At 36.2% G+C, this 12,950-nt stretch overlaps 1 protein-coding gene and 1 long non-coding RNA gene across 4 annotated transcripts in view; one reads left to right on the top strand and one right to left on the bottom strand.

Moving 5' to 3' along the window:
* The window catches only part of LOC146396882 (uncharacterized), a 69,987-nt gene extending 61,237 nt beyond the window's left edge, over positions 1-8,750 (top strand). Inside the window, exon 2 of the long non-coding RNA XR_014828139.1 lies at positions 8,577-8,750. This is a non-coding gene — a long non-coding RNA (uncharacterized LOC146396882). The remainder of the gene's footprint in view (positions 1-8,576) is intronic.
* MCU (mitochondrial calcium uniporter) overlaps positions 1-12,950 on the bottom strand; it is a 202,937-nt gene that overhangs the window by 78,427 nt on the left and 111,560 nt on the right. The gene's annotated exons all lie outside the window — the stretch shown is intronic.

Below are 12,950 nucleotides of genomic sequence, written 5' to 3'. Positions count from 1 at the left end.
TATTCTTGGTGCTTCTCGCTATGTGATTCTTTCTTATTGATTTATTTATTTTGTCTCCTTCACTTCTGCCTACACCACCACTAGGGCACACGTTCATGACTGGTTCAACTATATGTTCCTGGTGGAATCTATCTATGTATCTATCACATAATGGACACATCCATTCAAATAATACTGTATATTTGAATGAATTAATGAATTAAAGACCTCCACAAAGCTGCCTGTAAAGGCTTTCATGATCTATAGCCTACCTATGCCTCTGGATTCATCTCACACTAGACTTCTCTTCACTCTCTACATGCTCAGTATATACTGGCTTTTGCAATTACTTAAATTCTACATTCTCCTCTTTGGCCACAGGGTCTTTCTTCATTCAATCTGTTTAAAGAAAGACCCAGTTTACTCCTTCAGCTGATTAATGACTATTCATTTTTGTGGATCTTATTCAATCACTACCTTCTTAATAAGCAGACTAGGTCAAATCTTCTTAATAAATGCTCTTAGAGTTCTTCACATTTTTCTTCTTCTTTTTTTTTTTTTGTCTTTCTGCCATTTCTTGGGCCACTCTCGCGGCATCTGGAGGTTCCCAGGCTAGGGATCGAATCAGAGCCATAGCCGCCAGCCTACGCCAGAGCCACAGCAACACGGGATCCGAGCTGCATCTGCAACCTACACCACAGCTCACGGCAACGCCGGATCCTTAACCCACTGAGCAAGGCCCGGGATCGAACCCTCAACCACATGGTTCCTAGTTGAATTTGTTAACCACTGAGCCACAACGGGAACTCCCCTTCACATCTCTCTTCTAAAGCATTTATAAAATTATAATTTTCTATCTAATTATAAAATTATTTGATTAATATTTGTTCCTTTTACGAGACTATAAGCTCCATGAAAGCAGGAACCATGTTACCTTTACAACGCCTGGCACATAACAGACTCAATAAGTATTTATTATATGCATAAGTATCTGTGGAATGAAGGAACACAAAACTTAAGAGAATCTTTAATTTAACAAAGTAGCTTTTTCACTGTACAGTTCTTATGCAAGAAGATCTATTCTGGGTTTTATTTATTTTTATTTTTATTTTTTTGTCTTTTTAGGGCCTCACCTGCGACACATGGAGGTTCCCAGGCTGGGGTTGAATTGGAGCTGCAGCCGCTGGCCTACACCACAGGCACAGCACAACCAAATCCGAGCCATGTCTGTGACCCACACCACGGCTCATGGCAACACCGGATCCTTAACCCACTGAGTGAGGCCAGGGATCAAACCTGCATCCTCATGGAAACTAGTCAGATTCATTTCCACTGAGCCATGATGGAAACTCCCTATTCTGGGTTTTAGAATTGTTCTGAGTCTTTTTTCCCTTTTTTTAAAGAAAACATTACATGTCTAACATTACAAAAGAAAAACATAAATTTGTTTTGAGATGTTAAAAGTTCCAAATTGATATAATAAATGCAACATTTCAATATCACATTTTTAGACTGTTTTAAAAATTAAACTGAAAACTAGGGGTAGTGCTAATGTATCTTAACATAAGGAGAAGTATATAAATATTATGTCCTCCAATGTGATGCAAAAGGAAGCAAACAGAATTACCTGTAATGTATTCTTGCAAAAAACTGAACTAGAATCTGATTACACTTCTACATTTAATTAGTAACAAGCAGGAATAGAGGAGAGAAGAAAATATGTTAAAAGAAGTCCCAAGGACTAACAAATCTTATAGGGAATTTCCACAGCACAAGTTATATGATTTGTTTCAATAAATAAATGGCAAAGGAAAAAAACTTGAAGGTGAAAGATTCAATTCTCATTCACACTAGCCAAACTGAAGTTCTCTTTAGTCAAAAATATATATGATAACACATGCATACAAAGATAATGCAACATACTTTTTTTTCACTTTTGTTGGAAATAGAACATAACAGAATTAATCAACACTCCTATTTGTGGTAAATGGTACCTGCATCTGTGTGTCAATTTGCTCTTTTTTGAACCCAAACTACCAACAATAAAAAAACCAAATTTCAATTAATCATGCTAAACGCTGAATTATCTTTTATCCTCTATAGAAAATTACCGTAAAAAACCGTTGTCATATGAAGAAGTGATCAAACAGTATGAAGAATAAAAAGTACTACAGAGTTCCTGTTGCGGCGCAGCAGAAATGAATCCAACTAGGAGCCATGAGCTTGCGGGTTCAATCTCTGGTCTCACTCAGCAGGTTAAGGATCCAGCATTGCTGTGAGCTGTGGTGTAGGTCACAGATGCAGCTCGTATCTGGTGTTGCTGTGTCTGTGGTGTAGGACAGAGGCTACAGCTTCAATTTGACCCCTAGCCTGGGAACCTCCATATGCCATGGATGCGACCATTAAAAGCAAAAAAAAAAATAAAAAATAAAAAAAATAAAAGTACTATGTATTTCAGGCAGTTAATTAGTAAAAAGTTTTGTTATTATTTTGGACTATGCATTTGTTGGCCTTTGAAATGAAAGTGTAAACTTTCACAGCTTTTTTCTTATTCACTTACACTGCTGAAGAAAAGTGAGGGAATAGGAACCTAGAATTAAAAGAGAATAATTTATCATTCTTTGGATTCTGCTTCAAATGAACCAACTGTAACAAAACATGTATGGAACAATTAAGAAAACTGAATAATCATTAGTTATTTCATGATACTAAAGAAATGCGATGTTTTTATTTATTTATTTTATATTTATTTATTTATTCATTTTGTTATTTTGTCTTTTGTCCTTTTAGGGCCACACCCTAAAAAGGAGGTTCTGCCGTGGGTGCAGCCCTAAAAAGACAAAAACATAACAAAAAAATAAAATGAATAACTAAATAAATATAAAATAAAAAAAATTAGGGGTCTAATCTGAGCTGTAGCCACCTGCCTACGCCAGAGCCACAGCAAGCCAGATCCGAGGCGTCTGCAACCTACACCACAGCTCACGACAACACCGGATCCTTAACTTACTGAGCAAGGCCAGGGATTGAACCTGCAACTTCGTGGTTCCTAATCAGATTCGTTTCCACGACAGGAACTCTGAAATGTGACATTTTTAGATGTGATGATGGTATTGTGGCTGTCATTATCTGTCAGAGAAACATACAGAAGTATTTTTGGGAAAATGACATGATAAATGATTTGCATAAAACAATCCAGTATTTGTGTGTATGTGTGCAAGGAAACAGGTGAGGGTAAAGATGAGGTACTGGCCTTGTGGTTGATAACTGATGACATCAGGTAATGGATACATGAGATTCATTAATTAAGCTATTCCTTCAACTTTCATAAAAGTTTTCAGTTATCATAATAAAATACTAAGAATACAAAATGGAAGCTTAAGGTTATTTATCACCAAAAAACTAGGAGGATAAATATTGAGATTGTCCAAGAAAAGCTTTCAAAAGCATACTCCTTTTTCAGAGTTTTCAGTATTCATAGATAAATTAATAGCAGAGAATACTACTCAGGAACAAATTGAGCAATCCAGATTTACAGCCTTGGATTTTATTTCTTTGCGGCATATATTTGTTCATTCTTTCCACTACTGCATTATTAAATGAAAGCTCCACAGTTACCTTAGGCTCACTAAATCTTTATTACAATAGGCAAGCAAGAAGAAGGTAGGGGAAAATGAAAGCCAGCTGGATGAAAAAAATACAGGAAAAATTAGAGAGAACTGCTGCTGATTTTATGAAGAAATGGTTTCTAAAACAAACTCATATGCAGGAAAAAAAAAATCTACTTTGTGACCTATATTTCTCTCCCCAGTAACATAAAACAAAACAGATTATCCAGATAGAAAAACTCACCTAATTTTCCTCCTTAAAAGTATTCTGTTTTAAGTCTATCTTCTCTGACAATATAATTCACAAAGAAGAATGGGGGGTAGGATATTATTCTATTATAAGAGAAATACAGAACCTATGAGTCATGAATAATACAAATGAAATAAGATACAATTCTTTTGGTACATGACCTGAAGGTTGTACAGGTAATGAAACCATGTTGATTAAGCTGTAGTGAGTTCTAAGTATTCCAAAATAAGTTTGAGCTGTGACGTTTTTGCAAAGGATTGGACAGATTTACCAGCTCACTTTTTACAGGCATTTATTGAATTAGGAGAAATATATAAACAAATGTTATTTTAATGTTCAAATAAAGGCATAAAATACACAACAGAAAGTGAAGCTTCAAGGATTATGCAAAGAAATTAATGTTTTGTTTGCTTTTAAAAACAAAGGCTGAATATTTTGAAGAGATATACATATCGAATATAATTGAGCAGGGCAGACACTGAGAGCAGTGCCTATCCACTGCTTAGAGCAGTTAAGTATTTATCTTTACCATAAATTTCCTTTTTCACTCAATTTCTGATGCAACCACAAATCTGTAGGCCTCATTTATAGGTCCCTGCCAGTTTCACGACAGGACTTCCAAAATATTCAGAAACCCTGACCAGAGCAATTAGCTTTAAGTCATTCATAAATACTTTTTTTTTTTTTAAAGAAAACTCAAATAGGCTTGACTTGTATTTCAATTAGATACAAAATTATTTTTAGATGGAAATGGGGTTAACAAAATTTCTTTGTCTTCTTTATCTTTTATGCCTGCTAGACTCACTGAAAATGGTGAAGTTACTGAAACAAGGATAGATCCTTGTCTCAAAGAAGACAAGGAAAATCCTCAGAATACACCAAGAGCCTGCCTCTAGAACCATTTACATTAGGAAATGCCGTATGTCCTTCAGGATAGAATGGGCTGACCTCTCAAGTGTGGAAGTTTCCATTTATGAGTTGAACACTTGGTATCATAATTCCTCAAAGGCCACTTACATATTCTTAAAGGAAATCTTACATGAATATGGAAAACATGCTGAATTAAGGTAACCTTGAATTAATTACCTAGAACCCTAACAAAACAATATATGTTTCCTTTTTTTTTTTTTTAACATAAAGTAGCAGTTTTTAAGAAAACAGACTGGCAAAGAATTACCGAAGATAATCTTCTAAGAAGCCTGTGGGTCAGAGTTAGTCCAAGCCTCTCAAAAGGAAGTAGGGCATATGGGAAGAACATGTGACTCAACTTCTAATGTTAGCTCCAGACCTGGCTCAGACTACCAGCTCTCTCAAGGCCCTCACCTCTCTCTGAACTTCGCTCTCTCCATCTGTGACAGGAGGACTGGATAAGATGACTTTAAGGTCATTACTATAAAATTCTATCAAAGCATTTTGATCCTACAGCCTCTATAAGACAATCCTAGAAGATGAAAAACAAATTTGTATTCAAAATGATGTCCCTTAAGTTACCTGACATAATCATTCAAGAAAGAGTCATACATGTAAAAGGAACAGAACAGAACAGACCTTTAGAAAATGGTTTTAGCAAAAAGGACTAAAAGTATTACAGGTTAATACAAATTAGCTAGGAAATTAATCAATTTGAACCCCTCATCCACCTCTATTACCAAAACATTTTATTTTATTTATTTATTTATTTATTTTTGCTTTTTAGGGCCATTCCATTTTTTTTCTTTTTCTTTCTTTTTTTTTTTTTCTTTTTAGGGCCACTCCTGCGGCATATGGAGGTTCCTAGGCTAGGGGTCAAATCAGAGCTATAACTGCCGGCCTACACCATGGCTATAGCAATGCAGGATCCGGGCTGCACCTGTGAACTACACCACAGCTCACCGCAATGCCGTGTCCTTAACCCACTGAAGCAAAGCCAGGGATCGAACCTGCAACCTCATGGTTCCTAGTCGGATTTGTTTCTGCTGCGCCACAACAGGAATTCCTATTACTAAAGCATTTTAAATTTCTATCAAATAATACTAGTTACCTAGATTAATAGATGATATAACACTAAAAGTAATATAAATTTTCTAGGGCACTGTCTTCAAAGCACTACCTACCTCCACCTTCCCAAGTTAATAGTAATACGCTAAACTTTTCAGTTTCTCCTTTCACTGCATAAGTTTTTAAAATAATCCAGGAGTTCCCGTTGTGGCTCAGTGGTTAACGAATCCGACTAGGAACAATGAGGTGGCGGGTTCGATCCCTAGCCTTGCTCAGTGGGCTAAGGATCTGGCATTGCCGTGAGCTGTGGTGTGGGTTGCAGACGTGGTTTGGATCCTGAGTTGCTGTGGCTCTGGCGTAGGCCGGCAGCTACAGCTCCGATTTGACCCCTCGCCTGGGAATTTCCACATGCCGCGGGAGCGGCCCTAGAAATGGTAAAAAGACAAAAAAATAAATAAATAAAAATAAAAAATAAAAAAAATCCAACACCTGGAGTTCCCACTGTGATGCAATGGGATTGGGGGCATCTCTGCAGCACCAGGATGCAGATTTAATCCCTGGCCCCTGCAGAGTAGGTTAAAGGATCTGTTCTGGTGTTGCCACAGCTGAGTGGATCACAAATGTGGCTCAGATCCAAACCCTGGCCCAGGAACTCCATACACTGCCAGGTGGCCAAAAAACAAAACAAAACAAAACAAAATCCAACACCCAAAATTTCTGTACTTAATTGGATATAAATATTCCAATTTAAAAAATTGTAATGCATGCTGACAAGGTTAAAAAAATCATCCAAACACAATTCAATTCAAAGATTTTCTTTAGAAAAGTACAACTTTCTCTTTTATTCAGTATTCTGTTAGAAGATTTTTGCCTTTATTATCAATGATTTTCAGGCTTTCAAATTAAGAGAATAACTCAGAGGATATAATTTCTAGACAGTGAGGATATGTGGATTAAGTCATTCAGTAAATAAATCTTGTCTTGCTGATACCAGAATAAGAGACTTTTCATCTTTTTGCATTTGTCAGATGGACTATAAAAATAATAATAATAGAAACTAAAATGATCCAACCAAATGTTAGATGTCCAATACATTTTAAAAGCAATTTATCACACACTTCTAACATATCATTACAATTTGTGAATTGGCAATTTGTAAAAGAAGAAATACAAATGGCCAAACAATGAGAAAAAGGCAAAAAGCAAAAATAGTGTCCAGTGTTTGTTTTGGGGTGAGCCGTGGCAGAGGTAGTGTGCACCCCATGCAGTGAGAGCAGCACCACCAAGCTTCTTCCCTGGGAACCACACCCAGCATCAAGCCCACCAGAGCTTTGAACTGTGTCTGGGAACATTAGTGCTTTATCTTGCATCCATTAACAAGAGGTATCCTAAGGTAACTGCTTCTTTATTTTATGCCATTTCTACTTACAAAAGTTCATAGGAATTCTCTATCATTGGATACCAGGAAAACCTTATAATATAAAAAGATACACATACTTAGTACATGCTAGAGTAAAAAAATGTAGGCAAGCTTTAAATAAGAATTTGAAAATGGGATTTCAAAGAAACTTCATACTTGGCAAGGATATTCCTAGGATCCTGAGGGAGTATATTCCTCACTCTCTCTAGTTAGAGGTACTTTAGGAGGATAGTTTGAAAATCATCCAGTATATTGACTTTTTTTGTTATGATGCCAGGTGAGATCCAGCAAAATAGACCATGAGGTAGCTTTTGTGGATAAGCAAAGTAATCATAAAGTAAAAAAAAAAAAAAAAAATTTAATTGAGAACAAAATATTCAGTGCATAACTAACTGTAGGTAACCAAAAAATACCACATAATGCCTTATTCACTTGGCACTATCAGAAAATTGAGTATTCCATAAAGTGAATTTTCCATGAATCTAGAGCCTACTCTTTTAGGTATGAAATCTTTTTTTAAGTTTTAACTTTCTTCTGAAGAACTCCCAAAGTATTTTTATTTAACTTTTTACTATGGAAAAATTTAAATATATGCAAATATTTTATACAATGAATCCCCATGTAATCATCACCCAGATTTCAACTGCAAAATTATGGTTGATCTTGTTTCATCTTAACCCATTTCCCTTGCTTAAATATTACTTCGAAGCAAGTTCCCAGAAACTATATCATATTATATACTAATATTTCAAGATCTCTAAAAGATAAAATTATTTTAAAACAGAATCAAAATTATCATATGCACAATTTGAATTTTTAAGCAGTTTTAATGGAAATTTTCCTAAAATTTACTCATTTTACTTAAATCATATGGATTATGAAACTACTTTTATTTGATAATCCTGGAAGTTGGGTGCCGCTATATCAAAAACCTAAAATATGTGGCACTGATTTTGAAATGGGATGGCAGATAAGGGTAGGGTAGGGTAGGCCTCGAGGAGACTGCCAATGAAAGCCTAAAAGAAAATGAGGAAAATGTTATCAGAAGCTGAAAGAAATATACGTAGTGGTAGAAATTTTGGCGGTGTAATCACCAGCAGTTTGTGGAAAATAGGAAATATATCTAATGAACTTCAATGTGATAGCTAAGGAGATTTGGGAGCAGAATTTCAAAGGTGCTACCTACCTTCATGGAACTATCTATAGTAAAATACAAGTGGAAAAATAAGCTATTTTAAAAAATCAACCATTTTTTTTTTGGAGTTCCCATGATGGCTCAGCAGTAATGAACCCAACTAGCGACCATGAGGATGTGAGTTCCATCCCTGGTCCTGCTCAGTAGGTTAAGGATCCACTGTTGCCGTGAGCTGCAGTGTAGGTCGCAGACATAGCTCAGATCCCGAGTTGCTATGCCTGTGGTGTAGGCCAGCAGCTGAGCTCCGATTCAACCCCTACTCTGGGAACTTCCATAGGCTGAGGGTGCAGCCCTAAAAAAACCAAAAACAAACAACAAAAACTACCATTTTTTCTTTTTTTGTCTTTTTGTCTTTTCTAGGGCCGCACCCATGTCACAAGGAGGTTCCCAGGGTAGGGGTCCAATTGGAGCTGTAGCCACCGGCCTACACCACAGCCACAGCAATGCCAGATCCGAGTCATGTCTGTGACCTACACCACAGCTCATGGCAATGCCGGATCCTTGACCCACTGAGCAAGGCCAGGGGTCAAACCCGCAACCTCATGGTTCCTAGTTGGATTCATTAACCAATGAGACATAACGGAGCTCCAAAATAAATGTACCATTTTTTTTCAATGGAAATTTAAAAAGAAATATAAATACATAGGATTTTTACTGGGTTTGAAAATAAAACTTTCTCATTCCTTACCTTACAGAAGGCAAGCCATTCTCAAATTAAGAAGCAGGTTCCAGGCAAATATCAAATTGAGAACAAACCTTCAAGATCCTTTATTAAGACCCTGGCAAGGCTTAAAGTGATGCCTTACAGACCCTTTCAAGGAGAAACAAAAAGGCTGTCAATAAGGGCATGCCTCACAGATACTCTTCATTAAATAATAGGGTTTCTAAGAATCTTCAGGATCTTTTCCCACTGCAGTCTCACAGGGAGCCCAAGGTTGAGAAAGGCTTATCTTTCTTTCTTTCTTTTTTGTCCACCCTGCAGCATTTGGAGTTCCCAGACCAGGGATCAGATCCAAGCCCCAGTAGCAAACTACAATCCCACTATGCCGGGCTGGGGATCAAACCCTGCGCCCCAGAGACACTGCTGATCCCTCTGCCCCACAGTGGGAACACCAAGAAAGGCTTATCTTGAAGAAATTTTTGGTGTAGGTCTGTCTAATAGAGTAAATTCATAAACTGATTTAATAAGACGTATACAAAGGTTGTATTGGAGAAATTACATCAACTTGGACAGAAAAGCTCAGAAACAAAACAAAATGAAGAGAGGCTTTGGACCTCCCAAACTTTATAAGGCTATTAACAGCAAAACAAAAAAAAACACACGCAAAACAAAAAACAAACAAAAAAACCCAGAGACTCATTTTTATGCAAAAGCAAGGATGATTCAGCAAAGTCAAGAGCCCAGAGGGTAGAGCCAAGAATTTTAGGAAACAACCGCACAAAGACTGCGCCTAATCAAAGAACTGGCAATACCTGTTTGGCTGGATTCCAGAACTGCTATCCATCAGTAACTGTCATATACTGCTTGTTTTCCCCTCTTTTTCAATGGGAGGATCTATCATGGGTATTCTATACCTGTCCTGCCATTATATGTTGCACATATGTATGTGGTCTCAAGGAGCTGTGTGCAGGGAATCATACTTGAGGAGCCTCATTACACATGAACATGATATAGTAAGATCCTGGACTTGGAGTTGATGCTGTAATGGAAAGCAAACTGAGAACTTGGTCAAGGAGTTCAATGTATTTTGCATGTGGGATATGAATTCTTGTCTATATAGACAGAGGGTAGATTGGCAAATTGTGTTTACTAAAGACAGGCACCACAATGTATCTTATCCTACATGTTTTTTCTCGCAGTATGAAGAAGCTAAAAATTATTTCCATCAAGAGGGTCTATGATTCTTCAAATCTAAGTAGATCAATGAAGTGAATGAAGAAGAAGTAATGATATATGACTTCTGAAATTGAGCCATAAAAGGCAAAACAGCTTCCACTTGGCTCTTCTGAGGTACTACTCTTGGAACCCAGCCACCATGTGCTTAGGAAATCTAGGTCACATAGAAAAGCCACATATAGACAGTCCTTAGCTGAGGTACAAGCCTCGGCCAGACATGTGTGAGGAAGACCTTGTCATCATCATTATAACCACATGATACTAAACAAGAACTATCTTGCTGAGACCAATCAACTCACAAAACCATGAGATAATTATACAATAACTATTGTTGTTTTGGGTCACTAAATTTTAAGGTGATCTGTTACAAAGCAATAGATCTCATGGACCCAGTATATCCCAATTCAATAAATTAAATTCTCATGGCTACAGAGGGATTTAGGACTGTTTACCTATATAAGTGGCCCAAGACTACTGAGCTTCTAAAATTTTTTTTTTTTAATAGTTATTCCTTTTGCTGGTTGCTCTCTTTCTGAGTGGTTCAATATCTGTTGCTCCTGGCCATATTATTGCTCTAAGCCTTGAAAAGCAGCATAATCATCACTGCCTCTAGCATCTATGACACACTAGCCATGTAACACACAATATCTTACATGCACTGATATCATTTAATCTTCAAAAGAAACTCCTGAGGTGGTATTATCACCTCTATTTCGATATTCACATGGAGTACTGAGTGACTTGATCCAAGGTCACACAGCTAGGAAGCAGCAGAGCCAGGATTCAAACTTGACTTCAAAGGCCCCATATGGTTCCTTTTGATAAAAGGAACTGAGGTAGCAATCTCTACTGGATAGAGTTATTTAAAAAGGTTTGTTGCTTTTCGGCATTTAGAAAGAATTTCTCACATAGAAGAAAACATGTTCAGAAGGAGAAAAAATAATATAATTTAGTTATAATTAATATATTAATATAATTTCATAGTTAAACATGAAATTATAATATAATTTCATATTTTTACATAAATGTGCAAAGATCATCTTAAAACTAATATACCTGTACTCATAGAGTAATTATTCAGATTAGTCATACTTGGTGATTCATGGCATTTCAATAACTATGGGAAAGCAAATTGGCTGAAAGGCTTCCTAATAAAACAAAAGTAATTTCTCCTATATCTAAACAGAAAATATAATTAAGTAGAAACTCCAAAGAGAGAAAGAGAGAAAGGGTACATCTTTTTATAGAGAAAAAGATGCTCTAAAGAGAATCTATCAAAGGACTAGCATGAAAACTTTGATACCATTTCTCCTAGATTCAATTTATAGCTGGGATGGTCAAGAGAGTAATAAAACAGAAAGGAGTGAAAAGAATAAATACTAATGATTATGGTTTGCAGTCCATACATGACCTTAAATGAAAATTTTCTTCTGTCCATTTTATACAACTTTAAGAGATAGCTGGCCAGTAGTTGAGCTTTACAGACAAATTTGATTTTAAACATTAAAGTCTTTTAATTGTATAAAGGAACTTAAGACATAAGACCCATCACAAATTTTGAATTGTTGAAAATAAGTAGGGTAACAAAGATAAAAAGTGTCACCCACCACTTCTTACCCCTCAACAATGAGAATATCATTTCACTTAAAATCTTAAAATATTCTTTCAATCCCTCCCCTCATCTACAAAGACTACCAAGAATGTATTATATGAGCACTATTCATTTCAAGAGAATCAATCACTCTGAAGAATATCTGCTAAGTATATAACAATAGAGCAAGGCTTTAAAGATTCTGAAATGCCTCCAAAGTATCTGATCCATCTATCTTTGTTAGACCACAACATATCTCTTTGCTTCTTATTTCTCTGTAATCAAAATGAAAAGCACTATTGTGAGTTAAATTATATGCTGGATTTGAGGTCCTAGGAGATTATATTTCAACTGAATTGCTAATATTCACAATAGTACTTCTGCAATCAAAGCTCTCTGAGTATAGCACCACAGGGCATGTCTAGTAGCTTTTATTGTGTAGCCACAGCCTTCCCTAGATACAAACTTATAAATAAATAAAGACCAGGAAATCCCAGGAATATCCAGGGTTATTATTTCATCAAGCAAAAAGAGATTCAGTTTAACAGGGGATGTATATTTCAACTCTACACTTACACTTTCCTCTCCATTCATCTACAAAATAATAGCATTTGAAAATAAAACATACCAGAATTGTCTTGCAGAGTTTTCTTTTTAATACCACAATTTCTAAGAAGAGTACTTATGTTATATTCAGTTAACAATCTTCATGTGTTTGTTTAGGCTGCTGAGAAGTATATAATACAAACAACTTCCTATATATACTCACCCCCTACCACCACCCCAAATGGGGGTGGAAGAAGGAGGACAGAAAGTACAAAAGATAGAAAAGTCTGGAATTAGCCTAAAAGTTATTGCCCTTCTCATTTTACTGAAAAATCCAACATTCACTTGATAAAGATTCAAAGAATGTCTTCACTTTCCTCTCCTTTGCTGAATTTTGCAACATGAAAGACATGCACTAGAACCAGACGAAAATGCTGGTATCGGGATTGCAATGTTGAAGGAAGAAGAAATCCACAGAATTCAGAAT

This window comes from Sus scrofa, chromosome 14 (genome assembly GCF_054392235.1).
Source record: "Sus scrofa isolate SSC_HxYL_T2T_F1_AM1 chromosome 14, Sscrofa_HxYL_maternal_Yorkshire_Landrace_v2.0, whole genome shotgun sequence".
Lineage (NCBI taxonomy): Eukaryota > Metazoa > Chordata > Mammalia > Artiodactyla > Suidae > Sus > Sus scrofa.
Note: the sequence above shows the minus strand (reverse complement) of the source record. Positions and strands in the feature narration are given on the sequence as shown.